Raw genomic sequence first — 15290 nt, forward strand, 5'->3', positions numbered from 1 at the left:
TTGTCAGCCACAGACTGGTAAGTCCTAGACAAGCAAGATAGGCTGTCTTTTTCTCCTTTCTGTACTGCCTTATGGCCCGTTTCTAACTGCATGCTGAAAACCAAGTAATGGAGTAACAGTTTCCCTCAAATCTGTGATAAATTTTGCATTCTGACACACTTTCTTTGTTGTATAAATTCATACACATGTAGGGCATAAATCCCAGAAAAGTTACCTAAGTTTCGAAACAAGAGGGAAAATAATATAAATAATAATATAATAATAATATGACAATAACATAAAATATTGTCATTCTTTATTTAGTGACCTCAGTGTGAGTCTTCTTCTAGAACAAAGTTGCAACCAGCATTGAAACACATTATCTATTATTGAATGTAGTAGTTTTACACTTCTGATTTTCAGCAGTGTTTTGGGGAACACTGAAACAGAGGAATATAATATTTAGCAATGATCCGTAAAATGTGCTGAATATCTTTACCAGTAATTGATCAATATTCTCACTGTGAGCATCTGGTATAGCATGACTAAGAACAAGTAGTATTTTAATGCTTGTTATTCAATTTCTGAACTGTAACAGAGCTAAATACTAAGTACTAAGAGATAAGTACTTTGAATTAAAATATATTAACACACCTCTTTTACCATTTTGTATCTACGGAGAATAAATCATAAGCAAAAGAATGCATATTATTCCATGATGCCACAATAAAATTTGCCCACAAGAACCAGTCCTATTAAAAACACCACATTCTGCTGAGATTGTGGTTCAAGGCTTAATGATTAAGAGTAAGTTACCCTGAAGACTATCCAGTAATGAGCATTTGTAAATTCCCAGCTTAATAATATGTAATACTTTTAGATTGTTTCAAGAATTATTTGGGCTAAAAGGTTCCTTGGCATTGACATTGAGCATAATCCATTGGAAGACTACTAAAAATGACAAGACAAAAAAAAACCCCAGTTGAAAATGTCATCAATTTGCTAATCTTACAGAGTAAGGAGTTTTCACAGAAGTAAAATTTAGGAAAATCTAAACTTAATGAACTTCAGGTACACATGTCAACTTCCTCCACTTCAGTTTGATTTTTTTTCTGAAATTAACTGATTGTAAAATTTGATGTAAGAAGAAGAAACCACCCACCAAGTATTTTTCCCCCTTCAGATTAGCTTTCATCTTCTAATAATACAGTCTAGGAAACATTCTGAATTGTGCTCATTTAAATCAGATTATTTAAGTAACTTGCACCCATGAGATAGTGTAAAATTATAAGGATTTAAAATAATCTTAAAAAACACCATCACTCCAGACCATTAGGCAAAGTCTTAATGGGGCAGCATTTTACTTGATGAAAGTAATTGTGACATTGGTACAACATCAAAAGATAGTAAACTTGAACAAATACTTAAGTCTTTGCAGTACTATGACTTGTAGCCTCAAATCTACAAGCATGAATGTATATGCCTAATTCGAAGCACTTAAATAGTTTGCTGAGGACTGCAGAACTCTTCTTGTACCTAAGATTAATTACATATGTAATGGTTAATATGAATAAAATCACAGATGTTGTTACTGTACCCAAATAAGTCAAGTAAGCCAATGAGAATTTGAAATCAATGAGTATGTGTGAGATGAAAAACCTAATCCCTCATGCACTTAACATGGATTCCAGTTTTGTGCATCTAAGTACAGTTCTGTACTCAGGTGAAAGGGGGTATTATCAGTGCATGGAACAGTATTTAGAGCAACTTGGTAAAAAGTGTCCCAACAGCTTTCATAACTCACTTCAGGTTATAAATTATTAAACTGAAATTTCAGAGATGGAACAGAAGAAAATAGATTATTTCTTATTCAAAGCACTTCATGGATGTCCACAAGTGCAGAATCCATTTGACCACACTGAAGCTGTTAACATTTGGCATCTAGTCTAAACTTCTTCAAACATAGCCTTATTACTTTATCATCAATGAGGAAAATTAAGCACCATACTAATATAGCTGTAAACATGTCATTGTAATTGCAACAATAAGAACAGAAATAACAAGATGCACAGCAAGAAAGCAGACAAGAGAATTCCTTTCCATCTACAACATTGTACAGCTGAACCCTAGTGACTTACAATGCATAACAGGAAGAAGAAAGGGATAATTCCTTGTAAAGATGAGGAATAAAGATTCAAATACAAGTTTTAGAATTACATTAAATATAAAAACAGTCTGTGTATTATTTAGTAAGCAATCATGTTGACATACTGTTTATGTTAACACAAAAAAGGTCACGCTCTTGACATGAAACATGACATGCCATTAAGAAGTCACTATCCATAACTACATCAGTAGTATGCTTAGGGAAAAATAAAATTTGAAGAGGCATAAGGGAAAAAGAAAATTTGACAGAACAACTCCAAGTACTGCTGAGAGGAATTGGAATAAATAGAGTCCAAATAGAAATTACATTGAACAATAAGAAAGTGATTTTAAAAAGTAACCAAGAATATATATTTAATTTTAATGTTTTCTGATAAGTATATATTGTTGAAGACAGATTTCCTGGGGAAGTTCCTTACCTGAAGGCCTATCTTGGCAAAGGACATAACTTGGCAACCTAAGATATGATGCTGAGATTCCTAAAATACGCTGTGGGGGTGGTTATATCTGTCAATATGATATTTGCGGAGGACTTTTCGAAAATAGCCTGATCTGAATCATTAAGGATTTCAAAACTAAGGCAGCAAACTTTAAAATCAAACAGCTACTTCATAGCAGATAAAGTAAATGAGTGAAGGTACAAGGCAAAGGATTGTACTTGCTCAAGACAGGATGGGAGTGTGTCACTGAATTCTGAACAGGCTGCAAGTGACAGAGCTGAGCTGCTAGAAGGCTTTCTAGGAGGGAATTACAATAATCCTCTCCATCAAAAGGGCATGTGCTGCTGCTGCTGCTGCTATTAGGTCATCACAGGATAAATAAGAGCACTGTCTTCATCAAACACACCCCAGAACAGACACTTTTCAATCTCATTCACTACAGAAATCTCCACAAAGAAGAGGGGGCTGAACTGGAGAATAAATTTTTACTACAATTTCTTACTTCTCTCAAATCCCCAAATCAGACTGCAGTGATGTGTAAAAAGAGAAGGAAATCTCCTAAAGAAAACAAATACATGCTGGTAAGATTTGTGCTTTTGCTGTGGCCAAAGCAGAGATAGCTGACAATATGCCCCCTTTCACCTGGCCTATGTGAAAAGAAGAGCTACATTTGTGGAACCTTTTGTGCGAGAGTCACCCAGATCCTTATCACTGAAAGTGGCACAAAATCTTTGATATTTAACATTCCTGCAATACCTATGAGCACTCACTTCATGACATGATTTTGGTGTCTGCCAAACTAACCTTAAATGTCCGCTTTTTATCATTACTCTGACAGTCTGCACCACAAAATTGTTGGCTTCTTCCAGAATCCCAGAATACTTAAGTTTGGAAAGGACCTCTGGAGATCATCTGTTTCAATTCCCTCATGCAAGCAGGAGAATTAGCATTTGATTTTCTTATGCTTGGGCAAACTGAGATTTTCTTGCATTTACACATGTTGAATTGACCTATAAACTGCAAAACATGTTGTAAATTAGAGCACCCAAAACCTCCTTGTGTTCATAAATCCCAAAATACTTAAATATGCATATAAATTAAAATGTTGGACTTCGGGTCATCAAGCTGAATTAAGCATTTATGCATTTTAAAAACATTTTTTGTAAAAGTTACATTTTGAAAGAATATCATACTGTTCACACTAGTCATGAATTAGTAGTATTAAAAGTATTTAAAATTAAGCACCTATCAGCCTCTAATGAACAGTAAGTAACTTTCTTAAAAGAGAAAGCTTATGTGATATAATTTATGAAACTTCTGGTAGCATGATTATTAAAAGTAACGGCTTGTACTCCTGTAGCCTGACTGAATTTGAAAGAAAGTTCACAATGGAGTGGAGGAATTAGCTGATGAACTTCCATCAACTATAGCAATAGCCTTCATGAATAATTCAATATCTGCCTATCTCCTCTTATGTCTCAACAGACTAACAGCTGCAGCTCTCAAATGACAAGTGTTATTTCTTTTAAAGCTTCTGAAAAAACACACTGATTATAAAATAATATATATAATAAAATTTTCTTTTCCTCTTTTTCACTTATCACCTATAGACACTGGTGAAATTTTACAACAAAAGTAGAAATTTTCAAATGGAATTTTTGGAGTTATGCAGCAGGTCTACAGAAACAGATGGGAAAACAATTCAGGTCTTCTACTAAAATTTGGTCCTTTATCTTAAAACAGCCACATAACATATTCATATTACTGTGTCCCTGAAACCTCATTTAGATCAGCTTTGTGCATGTACAAGCCTTCATAACACCTATGGCTTCATGCAGACAGGAAGAAACTTTCTGGTCTGTTTTAGAATCTAAAGTTTTCTGTAATGTGCTGTGTGAGAATGTCACACTTAAAGATGCCAGAAAACAGAGCATGTTTGGTGAATATTCTGATATGGAAAAGAATTTCTCTTTTGCTAGCAAGACTTTAGTAAATGGAAGAAGGACCTTAAGGAGAGAGTAATGCAAGTTTCCTTGTGCAACGAAACCTGTACCACTATTCCAGTTTTAGGAAGAGAAATGGCTTTCACAGAATATCTTCTCACATTTCAATTCAGAGTAGAAACTACAAATCTGCTTATATATATTTTTTATTAAGCAAGATAGACAATGAAACCAAAACCAGATTAATTTTAATCATTCAGAAAAAGATTGTCCACAGCCACCAGGCCTTATTGCTTAAAGGAAGAGGTCTCTCGGATAAGTTTGTATAAACACGCTGACTATTTTTCAGTGTTATTACATAACAGTGGATATTCAGAGAAAGAAAATATTAGCTTAATATAATGCTGAAATAGCTGCACTTGCCTGGTTTTCTGAGAACCTACTGTGTGCAGAAGTTCTGACTGAAACCTGTAGTGGACAAAATCTTTTTTTATAATACAAATTTGATGCTTTGTCTTCTTTTTTTTTCTTACTATTTTAAAATATAGATTATTTCTGTCCATAACCCAGCTTCTGCTTGTGGGAAGTGTACTCTCTGCAAAAGAGAAGAAAAATTCTCTGCCTTGCATGCCCTATATAGACAAACATGATAAAAATTAAGGAAGTATTGAAGATTTGAAAAAGATCCTGTTGATCAGAGATTACATGTTCCTTAAACATCTGCTTTGCCTTCTTGTAATTAACTGTTTCTTTTCTCAGGTCCAGAAGTGCCCTGGCTCTTCTCATTCAAAAAAATGTCAGGATCTTTCAGTGCTTGAATTACCCAGTGGGTCTGATAAAGGCCTGACTTTAACTGGGATGCACATTGAGCATTTGAGTAAGAGCTTTCTTGTCTGGAATTTTTCTAGCAACATACAGAAGAGAGAGGTTTCATTCTATAACGTCAGATGTATATTTTCTACACAATAGAATCCACACAATCAGAAAGATATATGTTATGTTTTCACCTACTTATGTTTGATATTTTCACACTCAAGTTTTCAAACAAACTAAAGTGGAATTATAAGACATTCAAAACAAAAAAGCTATCTGTCTGTTCTTATTTTTACATTTTTTAGATAACAGAAATAAAAAACTGGAACAGTTATGGAGACAGTGTATTTGCAAGCTTAATGACACTGGCAACTAAAGAAAATTAAAATGGTATTAATAGCTTTGTCAATTAAGGTCAATATAAGATCATTTAGAAGTGTTACCATGAAAGAGCTCTTTGTCATCAGTCATATTAACACTGTGAACATGCTTAAATTTTCTGAATAAGAACCCTCAAAATTACAGTATTTTTCTTCAAAATAATATTCTTACAATTAAAGCACTGTCTATGTTTTTGTCAACGACAAATTGTTAGAGAAACAGAGGCCATAATATAATTGGCCAAATAATTAATTTTTGTACATAGATTTTTTTGTGTTGAATATTGTGATGGGACTCAAAATTAATCATTTGTAAGGTAATTCTTGCACTGCATAGATGCACACAACTTCTGAGATTTAGGCAGGTGTAGCATGACTGTACACCACAGCAATTCTCTGCACTGTGTAAGAGTTAGTGGTCAGCTCTGTCTCCATCCAGACAGTCCCCTTCTCTCTTAAACTGTGTATAAATATAATTTTTTCTTGAGTAATGTATTTGTCCTGCATCTGCAGGCAAACAGATTAAAAAAACAATTGTGTAATTTTATAAAGAAAAAATGCCACATACAAACAGTGCTTTTACCAGGGGCAATATTAGCTCAAACTATCATTACTGGTGAAAAACCATGCTTTATGATTCAAAAATAATCCATTTTTGAGGACAGCTCACATCACAAAAACAGGTTGTTTCTCCTCATGAAAAATCCACATCCAGCCTTACACAGGGAAAAAATCTGCTTCAGCCAGCTAGAGAAGGTGATTCTCCCATTGGAAACATGCTACTGGCAAGGCACTGGAAAATATTTTCACAGGAAAAAGCCCCAACTGTTCTACTTCCTTAACAGCAAGAAAACGTAGTCTTATAATATTATCTTAATTTTCCAGTGTATAATCATGCATACAACTGATAGCTTTAATGACGTCTTCAAGTTATTTATGTTACTGTTGAAGTATAAGATGGAAGTATATACAGGATTTACTGACCTGTTTTATATATTAGCTTATCTGAAGGTACGCAGATATCTGCATACTATCACTTAAGTATCAATGTTTATTCCTGAAACATTACTGGGACACTGAAAATACTAGTTCCTATTCAGTAGTGATGAAAATAAATGGAATACAAATCTTCATGTAAATTAAAAGCTGCAGCACCTGTGAAAAAAGCAGCTCTCAGTCTATTGCTTTTCTGATCATCATTTGACCAGTTCTGTTATGATTTTGTTTATTTGTTTCTTTGTTTGTTTTTTCATGGAAAGTTATCAGCTATAAAATGAAAAAAAAAACTGAAACACCTTCTTTATTTCATATCTTCTAACTTATTAGGTATCTACAGTGAGATCAGCACTGATTTTTGAAACAGAATCTGAAAATGCTTAGCATTCAGAATAAAGTTCTATATAGTAAGTCTTCAGGTTTGGAATTTATCATCTAATTTGTCCAGTTTGGATGTGTATAAATGTCATCTTTTTTACCACATAAAATTCCATGTAGGATCATAAAATACCAGGCAAAAGGCGTTAAAATTCTTGTGTTTAGCATTTAGATCTAAAAGCAATGTATTGTTGTACTAAGCTGCAATGAATTTTATAGGCTTTTTAAATTATAATTATTTAGGGGGGGCAGGGGAGGTTTTTTTGTTTTGGGTTTTGATTTTTTTGTTTGGTTTTTGATTTTGTTTTTGTTTTTAATAAAGGAACCATAATCAATATGATTAAATTTTAAAAAATCAAGGTTGACAGGTGGCACAATGAGAAAATGTTACATTCTGAAGTATTTCATTTGGTCTTTACCATCTTTCCTGATACTGTGGAGAAGTATCAATTCACAGGATTAGGATATAAATTCTATTCTTTTAGAAATGTATTAAATTATCCCTTTCTCTTCTCGCTACCCAAACAACTAATAGGTGTGTTGCAGTCTTAGTCTTAAAAGGGTAATAGCTTAAGTCATAACAATATTTCTGGAGTTAAACTGAGCCTAGCAATCAAGACATAGAAGTAGTGAAAGTAATCATCTGAGGACCTTATTTTCTCTGTCTGCTTTTTACATTATATGTGATACACTTATGCTATTTGTCTCCTAGAAATGCCCACATTAACAAATCCCATCCTAAATTAATTTTAGGACTAATTAAAAAGTTGAAATTATTTCCAGAAACTTTGAAGGTGTAGCTTGTAATAGATCTCTCCAAAATACAAGAATACTCTCCTTAAAAAACATACAAATTAAAAATATTATGATGACAAACAGGGGTTACAGTCATCTTTTAATTCAACCTGTCTATAAAATCAGGAGAAATTAGGTTTGGTATTCTCACATTTATTTTTTTGAGACCAAAATATACCAAAAAATATAAAAGCATATAAAAAGACCACACTAAAAATTAGTATATTTTTAACCCTTTATACAGAAGATTTTAGGTTTAGATGAAAGACTTTTATTTTATGTAATAACTGTGTATATATGGAGAAAGAACACCACATGTTTATGGACTGATTATTTTTATGAGGTCTAATTGAAGAGACATTTTGACAGTTTTATTTACAATTTATGGCATACCCAGTAGCATGCAATCATAGTTTGAAAACCATACATATTTGTATAAAAAGCACACACACACAGACACACACACACACACACACACACACACACGCATATATATATATATATATATATATGCATGTACATATGTATAAATATATGTACATGATAATAAGAAACAAATTTACAGAAAAACCACAAGCCTAGTTAATGTCAGTCTACCACTGTTGCATATTTACAGATAGCCTTTTTAACATAATCTATCAATGATACAAAATCTGCAACTAGGTGAGGGACAACAATGTGAATTCAGAGTTGTAAGTATATAAAGGCATTTCCCAAAATGAAATAGTCTATTAAAAAAATCCTAAAAATATAGATCAAATTTATTTAAATATATTAAATTTATGTTAATGTATATATGCAGATATTTCAAAGCCAACCAAAACTAGGCTCACTAAACTAGTTTTCAGTTTGGGGAATTAATGGGGATTCTAGCTGTGGAAGATTTTTTTCTTTTAGCTGTAGAATAAAAAAAATAAAGAAGCCAGAGCTGTCAGCCCGTATGAACAAAGTACAATTCAAAAGGAAAATTTAGGTCAAAATAAAAGTATTTAGGCAGTATCAGCTTGTAAACCAAATTCTGTTTTTAAATAAACATGTAGAATGCCTATACATATTTAATATTAGCCTTTTTTTAATGGCTCATACTGTAAACTTAATAACCCAGTGTGGAAATTGCTGTTGTCATCTCTGCCTTCATTGAGATAGAGGTAGAAAGCAGCAAAGAAGGAACACAAAATTTGAGCTGGTGATTAATTTTTTCTTTGGCAAAGACAGTGAGAACACCCTATCATCTAATAAACAGTGTTTTTCTTGTTAGATACCTTCCATAAAGTTTAATTACTTACACCAAGTCTTCCTTTTGAACACTGGGAAGAAAGGCAAGACATTCATAATAGTAAAAAAAAATCTTCATTTCTTTCCCTCTACCTTCTTTTTTATTATCCTTTTTGTTCATGCTGTTAAGGCCAAAGGTAGAGCCGTTCATTAATGTGTATTTGCACAGCATCCTGTACAGGCCCTAATCTATGTTAAGTTATGTTAGTTACTTGTAAGTTTATGTTACTTACTTGTATGTTACATACAAAATATCACAATAAATGATAACATTAAGGTTTATAGTTTTATTCTGTAGGCAATAAAGTAAAAAAAAATCTTTTTTTGATTTGTTTCTATTCAGCCTCTTACTGACTATAACTTTGCATGAGAAGGAACACGTTATCCTCGTATACAAAATCCTTTTGTATAATTAATGTATATTCAGGATACTTAAGAGTGCATGTGTTTGGATGATCAGGATTATTTATAAATGGGGAAATTTGTATTTATATTTTAAAATACAAAAGAAACACTATAATATTGTCTAAAATAGTTGGAAATACTACATTTATTCCTGAATGGCCAGAATTACTGTCGCCACTTGTAACTGAGGCCTGTCAACATTCTGTGGTGATTTCTATAATACATATAATTGACAAATTTTAACTTTACAAAGTAGGAATTAAAAAAGAAAGCTAAGATGTTAAATAAACACCCTGTTTAACCCAATGCAAAGTTACCTGGATAAAACCCCAAGACTGAACAATATGTAAAAAAAAAAAATTAACTTCTTCTCAGTTACTTAGAAAAGAGAATCCTGTATAAGTGACTACACCAGCATGTTCTGCCACATTTTTTTCATAACTGAGCCCTGTCAATGACAGCAAAACAGATTGTGTGCATCTGCTGGGAATGAGCCAGATGACAGTGGAAGAAACACACATGGATACCTTGGCACAACTACTAAAGAAGTAGAAGAAAAATGGAAAGAAGCAGAAAAAGAAAGAAGCAGAAGAAGCAGAAAAGAAGCAGAAAGTTCTAAACTTTAATTAAAATGAATTTCTAGCAAAAGTGAAGTTCTAAGAATCTGTTCCTTTGCTTTAGACTGTAACTCTCTAAAAGCCACTACATATTTACAGTCTACATTGCCTTGTTTATCCCCATGGTACTCATATGGACACTGTTACCATAGTGCTTGGGTCACACAGAATCTGCCTCATGGAAATACCATCTCATTCTACAGACAGGGAATTGATGCATGAGCTAAGTGAAATCTTCACAGTCATCTAAAAGAAGTTCTGGAAGAGTTGATTCCACACTTCCCAAATACAAGCTGCCATCACAGACACTAGAATATCCTTCCTCTGCTTAGCTATGCTCTAAGACAAAAGTAGCATTATACCTAAAACCAATACAAAACAAATAACCTGCTAATACTCTAGCATTACAGGATATGGGCCTCTCACACGTTGAATAAGCATAAATGGTGATTGAGTCAGCTTTGCTATTGCTGCTTGCATCTTCTCAAGTTTCACTTGAATTTATGGATTGAGAACCCGAGATGGTTCTAAAAAGAATCAGCGAGTTATAGTTGTCAGTAAAAAACTGCCACCACAAATAATCGTAACTATGTATTCTCACATAAAAGGAGAACCAGATCTTCAGTAAATAGTAATAAGCACTCTCCAGCTACAGCTATTGACTCATCATGGCACCAGAACTGCATGCTTATACTCAGGAAAGAATTCAGAAATTCTGATGAGTCTGTAAAATCTTTTTTTCAGCTGTAAAGTAATTTACATTGTTTCTCTTTTGGTTAATTGAAGATAAACTAAATACTTGAAGATAGACCAAATAAACTCACTCCTGCCTCCCTCCCTCCCTCCCTCCCTCCCTCCCTCCATCTCTTTTTTGAGAATATAGTGTTCCAGTAAAAAGCACAAACAAACTGTTCTGAATTTTGTCATGATGTTTTACACACTTTTGTCTTATACATCAGGAATAAAATTGGACTGCCAGGTGAGTGAAGATTCATACACCGCCTAATGGTCTGAGCACCTTAAGTAATCTGGAGCACCTGGAAGTCTTATGAGGCCAGCAGTCTCAGCCTGTATACACTCCATCTACAGTGATTATTTGGTATTCTGAAAGTACTTCAAAATCACATTAGAAAAATTGAATGATTTTGCTTTATGAAACCCACACAGATCGTTACATAATACAATTAACATCTAGCAGACAGAAGCTGAGGTATACTCTCCTAATCTGAGAACAGCTCTAGAAAAGCATAAAATGTACCTTCACATTCCATCTCATTTCGGGATGTGTGAATGGCAAGCACACACGTACACCCAAGAGGGATTTAGCAAACTGCTTAAGTCTGCTTATAATGCTCTTGATCAAAGAAGTGGTACATCTTTATACATTCTTCCCAGGGTGGTCCAGAAGAGAAGATAAGAAGATCTTCTTTTGAAATGTTCTATTCAAATGGTACCTTTGTTTCTAATGAGTCTGGAAAAAGAGTCAGAGCAGAACTGAGAAAAAGAAGTGGATGTTAATTAACAGCATGAATCCTGTATATAAATCAGTTTTTAGTAGGTCATCAAGTCAGTGAAGTTATGCTAAAATACATGAACAAAGGACATAGTGTCATATATTTACTTATGTCTTAAATACTCTTAAATAAATACATTATTATATTTTGATGTAAGTGCTCTTCATGAGAAGAGATCAGAATTTCCAAATTATAGTAAAAGAAAAGGAAAAAGCAGCATGTTTTTATAACTTAGGAACAGCTTCAAGCTCTTGGAAAAATACTAGTCAAGATGGAATATCCACAACTTTTTAACTGGACTTAACTCTTCTCCATTAATTCAAGCCTAATAATGTGGTCACAAAATCAGCTTTTGACTCACACCCACATATTCAACAGGCACATTAATTATACAAGAAACTGGCTGAAGAGTCATGCATGCTAGGCCACAAGGTCTTTCCTAAAAGACTATCCAAACTCTGGGTGTGAAGATGAGAGAGAACATGCAAAAAATGGGTATTTTGGAACTACTTTTTCTCTTACAGGTTTATGAAACACTCTGAGGTAGACTGAGAGACTTAGCACACCCTCGAGCTGTAATTCCTGTCTCAGCCAACACATAATCAATTCATTACTCACTTACAGCATGCTCACTGTCCTCACAGTCAAACATCTCTTCGTGTTTGTAGCTCTTATTCTAGATTTCAGAGCTTCATTAGACATGGTATGTATCTGTTCAAAAGCTAACTCAAATGAAAGGATGAGGTCACTAAAAATTATGAAAGACTGTCACAGAAGTATTTATTATATAGTTTTATGCATTTAGATGAATGCACTTGCTATTATAAAGGTAAAATCAAAAGAATTATTTTCTTATACATTGTATTTTATAAAGTAAAATCAAACTTTTCAGACAATGCAATAGCAAAGATGGCATTGAATTGGTTGTTTAAACTAGCTATAAGTTTAAACAGAAAGCTATATTACAGACTAGAATCATAGAAAGGCTTGCATTTTTTAGTAAGAGAGGTAAAAGAGATTGAGAGACTAACTCAATAGGTAAGGAACTATGGCATTCCAGCAAAACATGACTCAATTACAGTCCTTCCTTTGATGACTATTTCATTACCTATACAAAAATGTAACGGCCTCACATTTGGAAACTGAGACTAGCTTTCTCCCACAATATTCTATAATCAATGGAAAAGAGAATTTACCATTAGCTGCTCTATGTTAAGAGTAAGAAGTCTTTCCAAATAGGTTTCTCAACTCTTGAATTTCTGACATAAAAATTAAACCAATGTTCATGAAGAACTTACAGATTTAATTTGGGATGTGGATTCCAGTAGACAACAGGACACAGCAAAGTAAAACCTAAATTCCACTTTTAGATGTTGCCCTAAGTCCTTTCTAATTTTCTGAACACATTCCAACACAAATTTAAGGTTTTAGTAAAAGTGATAATTTCATTCCACTCAGGCATTTCATAACAGACTTGCACAAAAAAAAAAAAGAAAAATAAGTTTGCAGTTCCATTGAAAATTTACACTTGGCGGTTCTGAGTCCCTTTTATACTGTTTTTCAGCTTTTGCCCTTCACTTGCAATTTTTTTACCTTGCATCTGTTGCCTTAAATAAAGTTCTTGTATCTCTTCAGAGATGATGATTACTGAATTGTACATTAAGGATAAACATACATTTTTAAAATACTCCCAATATTTTTTGGTTTTGGAATTCATATTGAAAGATTCTCCTCCCTAGTCTCCTTGGAAATTGAAACTGATGGGTTACATTTGGTGCTGACAATTATTGCATTTAAGAAACTTGTTCAAAATTTGGAGCACACTTTGACATGGAATGTGCCATATGCTCACCTTTTCAAAAGAAAGCCTACATTTTAGATTTAGGTATCTAGCTTAAGTAATGGTCATAGAAAGTGGTCTTTGTGAACAGACATAAGAGTGGGTATTTATTTAACTAGTCTGCATATAAGAGGATGTAGACCAACATATGAAAATAGAATGCTGATGATTCTTTCTTTCACATATTATCATCATCAGAATCTCACAAAACTATACATCTTTAGATTCCTTGTGATTTTAAAGAGACCTTTTTTAATATATCCACATTGTATTTTGAATTTATATTTATCAAACATGGGAGTTGTATTCTTAGAATGGTATTTAATTCATAGAGCAATCTTCTGATCCATTAGTGGAATAACTTCCTCTTTCTGATCACATGTGAAAACCGTAAAGCAAAAGGGGTGAACAAATACTTTCTTCCCAACTATTCTCAAAATTACTTTTTATCAGAAATCTGTAGAAGTGTCCTCTTAGAGCAGTCGATGAAGTGATGGTCTCAAGAGAGGTTTGCTTGTAATCATATACATAAAAATGTGGTAGAACAGAGGGCTACTGTTCTACAGCAATGACTTTTAGAGACTTGTAACAGAAAGCAGCTCAAGAAAATCATAATTTGTCCAGATAGGTGGCAAGCACTGCTCCTAAAAACAGAGCAGAATGTCTCTTTATTTTTGTCACACCTCTGTTGCATGGCATATTGCTTCTTACTGTCATATATTCATTAAATAAAAACACACCCTGCCTCCATTGAGAAATCCTTGCACCCTCAGATATGTATATTACTACATGATTAGAAATATAGGGAAATAATCCTAATAACATTGAAAATATGATGCCAACATAGTAATTTTTCTATTGCTTGCTTTTTATCTGTCATAATGATTTGCATTATGCCTATCACCACTGTATCACCTCTCAAGCAATTTTTAAAAATATGAAATTCCAGAAAAGATAGCATCCAGTAAGGATGCTTTCTATGTTACTATTTTGCACGTCACCACTCCGTGTAATACTAAGCCTGTGACACTATCTACTGGAAGCATAACTGAACTAAATGCAAGGTTCTCAATGAGGATTTAAGTACTGGAACTGTATTGAAAATAGATTTTCATTTTGCTTTGTCAATAACAATTTTTGGAAAACCTACAAAAATATTAGTCCCACTTGTATGCCAATATTTCAGGAAATGTAGAAGATAATTTTTCTCTTTCTGTCCTATGCATAATCCTTTTTATGGCAGCATCAACAATAAAATGGAAACATCAGATCCTGTTTCCCCTGTGAAGATATGCAGATTTCTACCTACCAAGGATACAACTATAATTATGTGAAGTTTGCTTCAATTAGGTAGCTTGGCAATCATTTCATCATGTTTTAAGAGTAAAGTGGAAAAAAATTTTTCCACTTCTTCTTTTCCAGTTGATACACATTTTGAACATAAATTTATATTATTTCCAATTGTTAACTACACATCATATAACAAAGAGTACTAGCCTTTTATATTTATAATTTCTAAATTATAATATTTATAATTTCTAAAATTCATCTACATGTGTTTTGGATAAAGTTATAATTTTTGTATGCCACTGCATGAATGCATTTTCTGGCTCAGTATTCTGAAATAAAAAATATGTCATGAAGAAGATTAGTAAGTATGCAAATTCACAAATTTCATAGATTGCACTGGGGTCATAACATGGATTTTTTTCTCATTCCTCTGCATATCATATGATATGTCCATCTCAT

At 33.2% G+C, this 15290-nt stretch overlaps 1 protein-coding gene across 8 annotated transcripts in view; it reads right to left on the reverse strand.

The window, feature by feature from the left end:
* MEF2C (myocyte enhancer factor 2C) overlaps nt 1–15290 on the reverse strand; it is a 121553-nt gene that overhangs the window by 98052 nt on the left and 8211 nt on the right. For 6 of the 8 annotated variants that reach the window (XM_066568599.1, XM_066568601.1, XM_066568603.1 and 3 more), the window contains exon 2: nt 11446–11658. The exons of the other annotated variants lie outside the window; for them this stretch is intronic. The gene's annotated coding sequence lies outside the window, so the exon portion shown is untranslated. The remainder of the gene's footprint in view (nt 1–11445; nt 11659–15290) is intronic. 8 annotated transcript variants of the gene reach the window in all.

Source organism: Molothrus aeneus, chromosome Z (assembly GCF_037042795.1).
Source record: "Molothrus aeneus isolate 106 chromosome Z, BPBGC_Maene_1.0, whole genome shotgun sequence".
Taxonomy (NCBI): Eukaryota; Metazoa; Chordata; class Aves; order Passeriformes; family Icteridae; genus Molothrus; species Molothrus aeneus.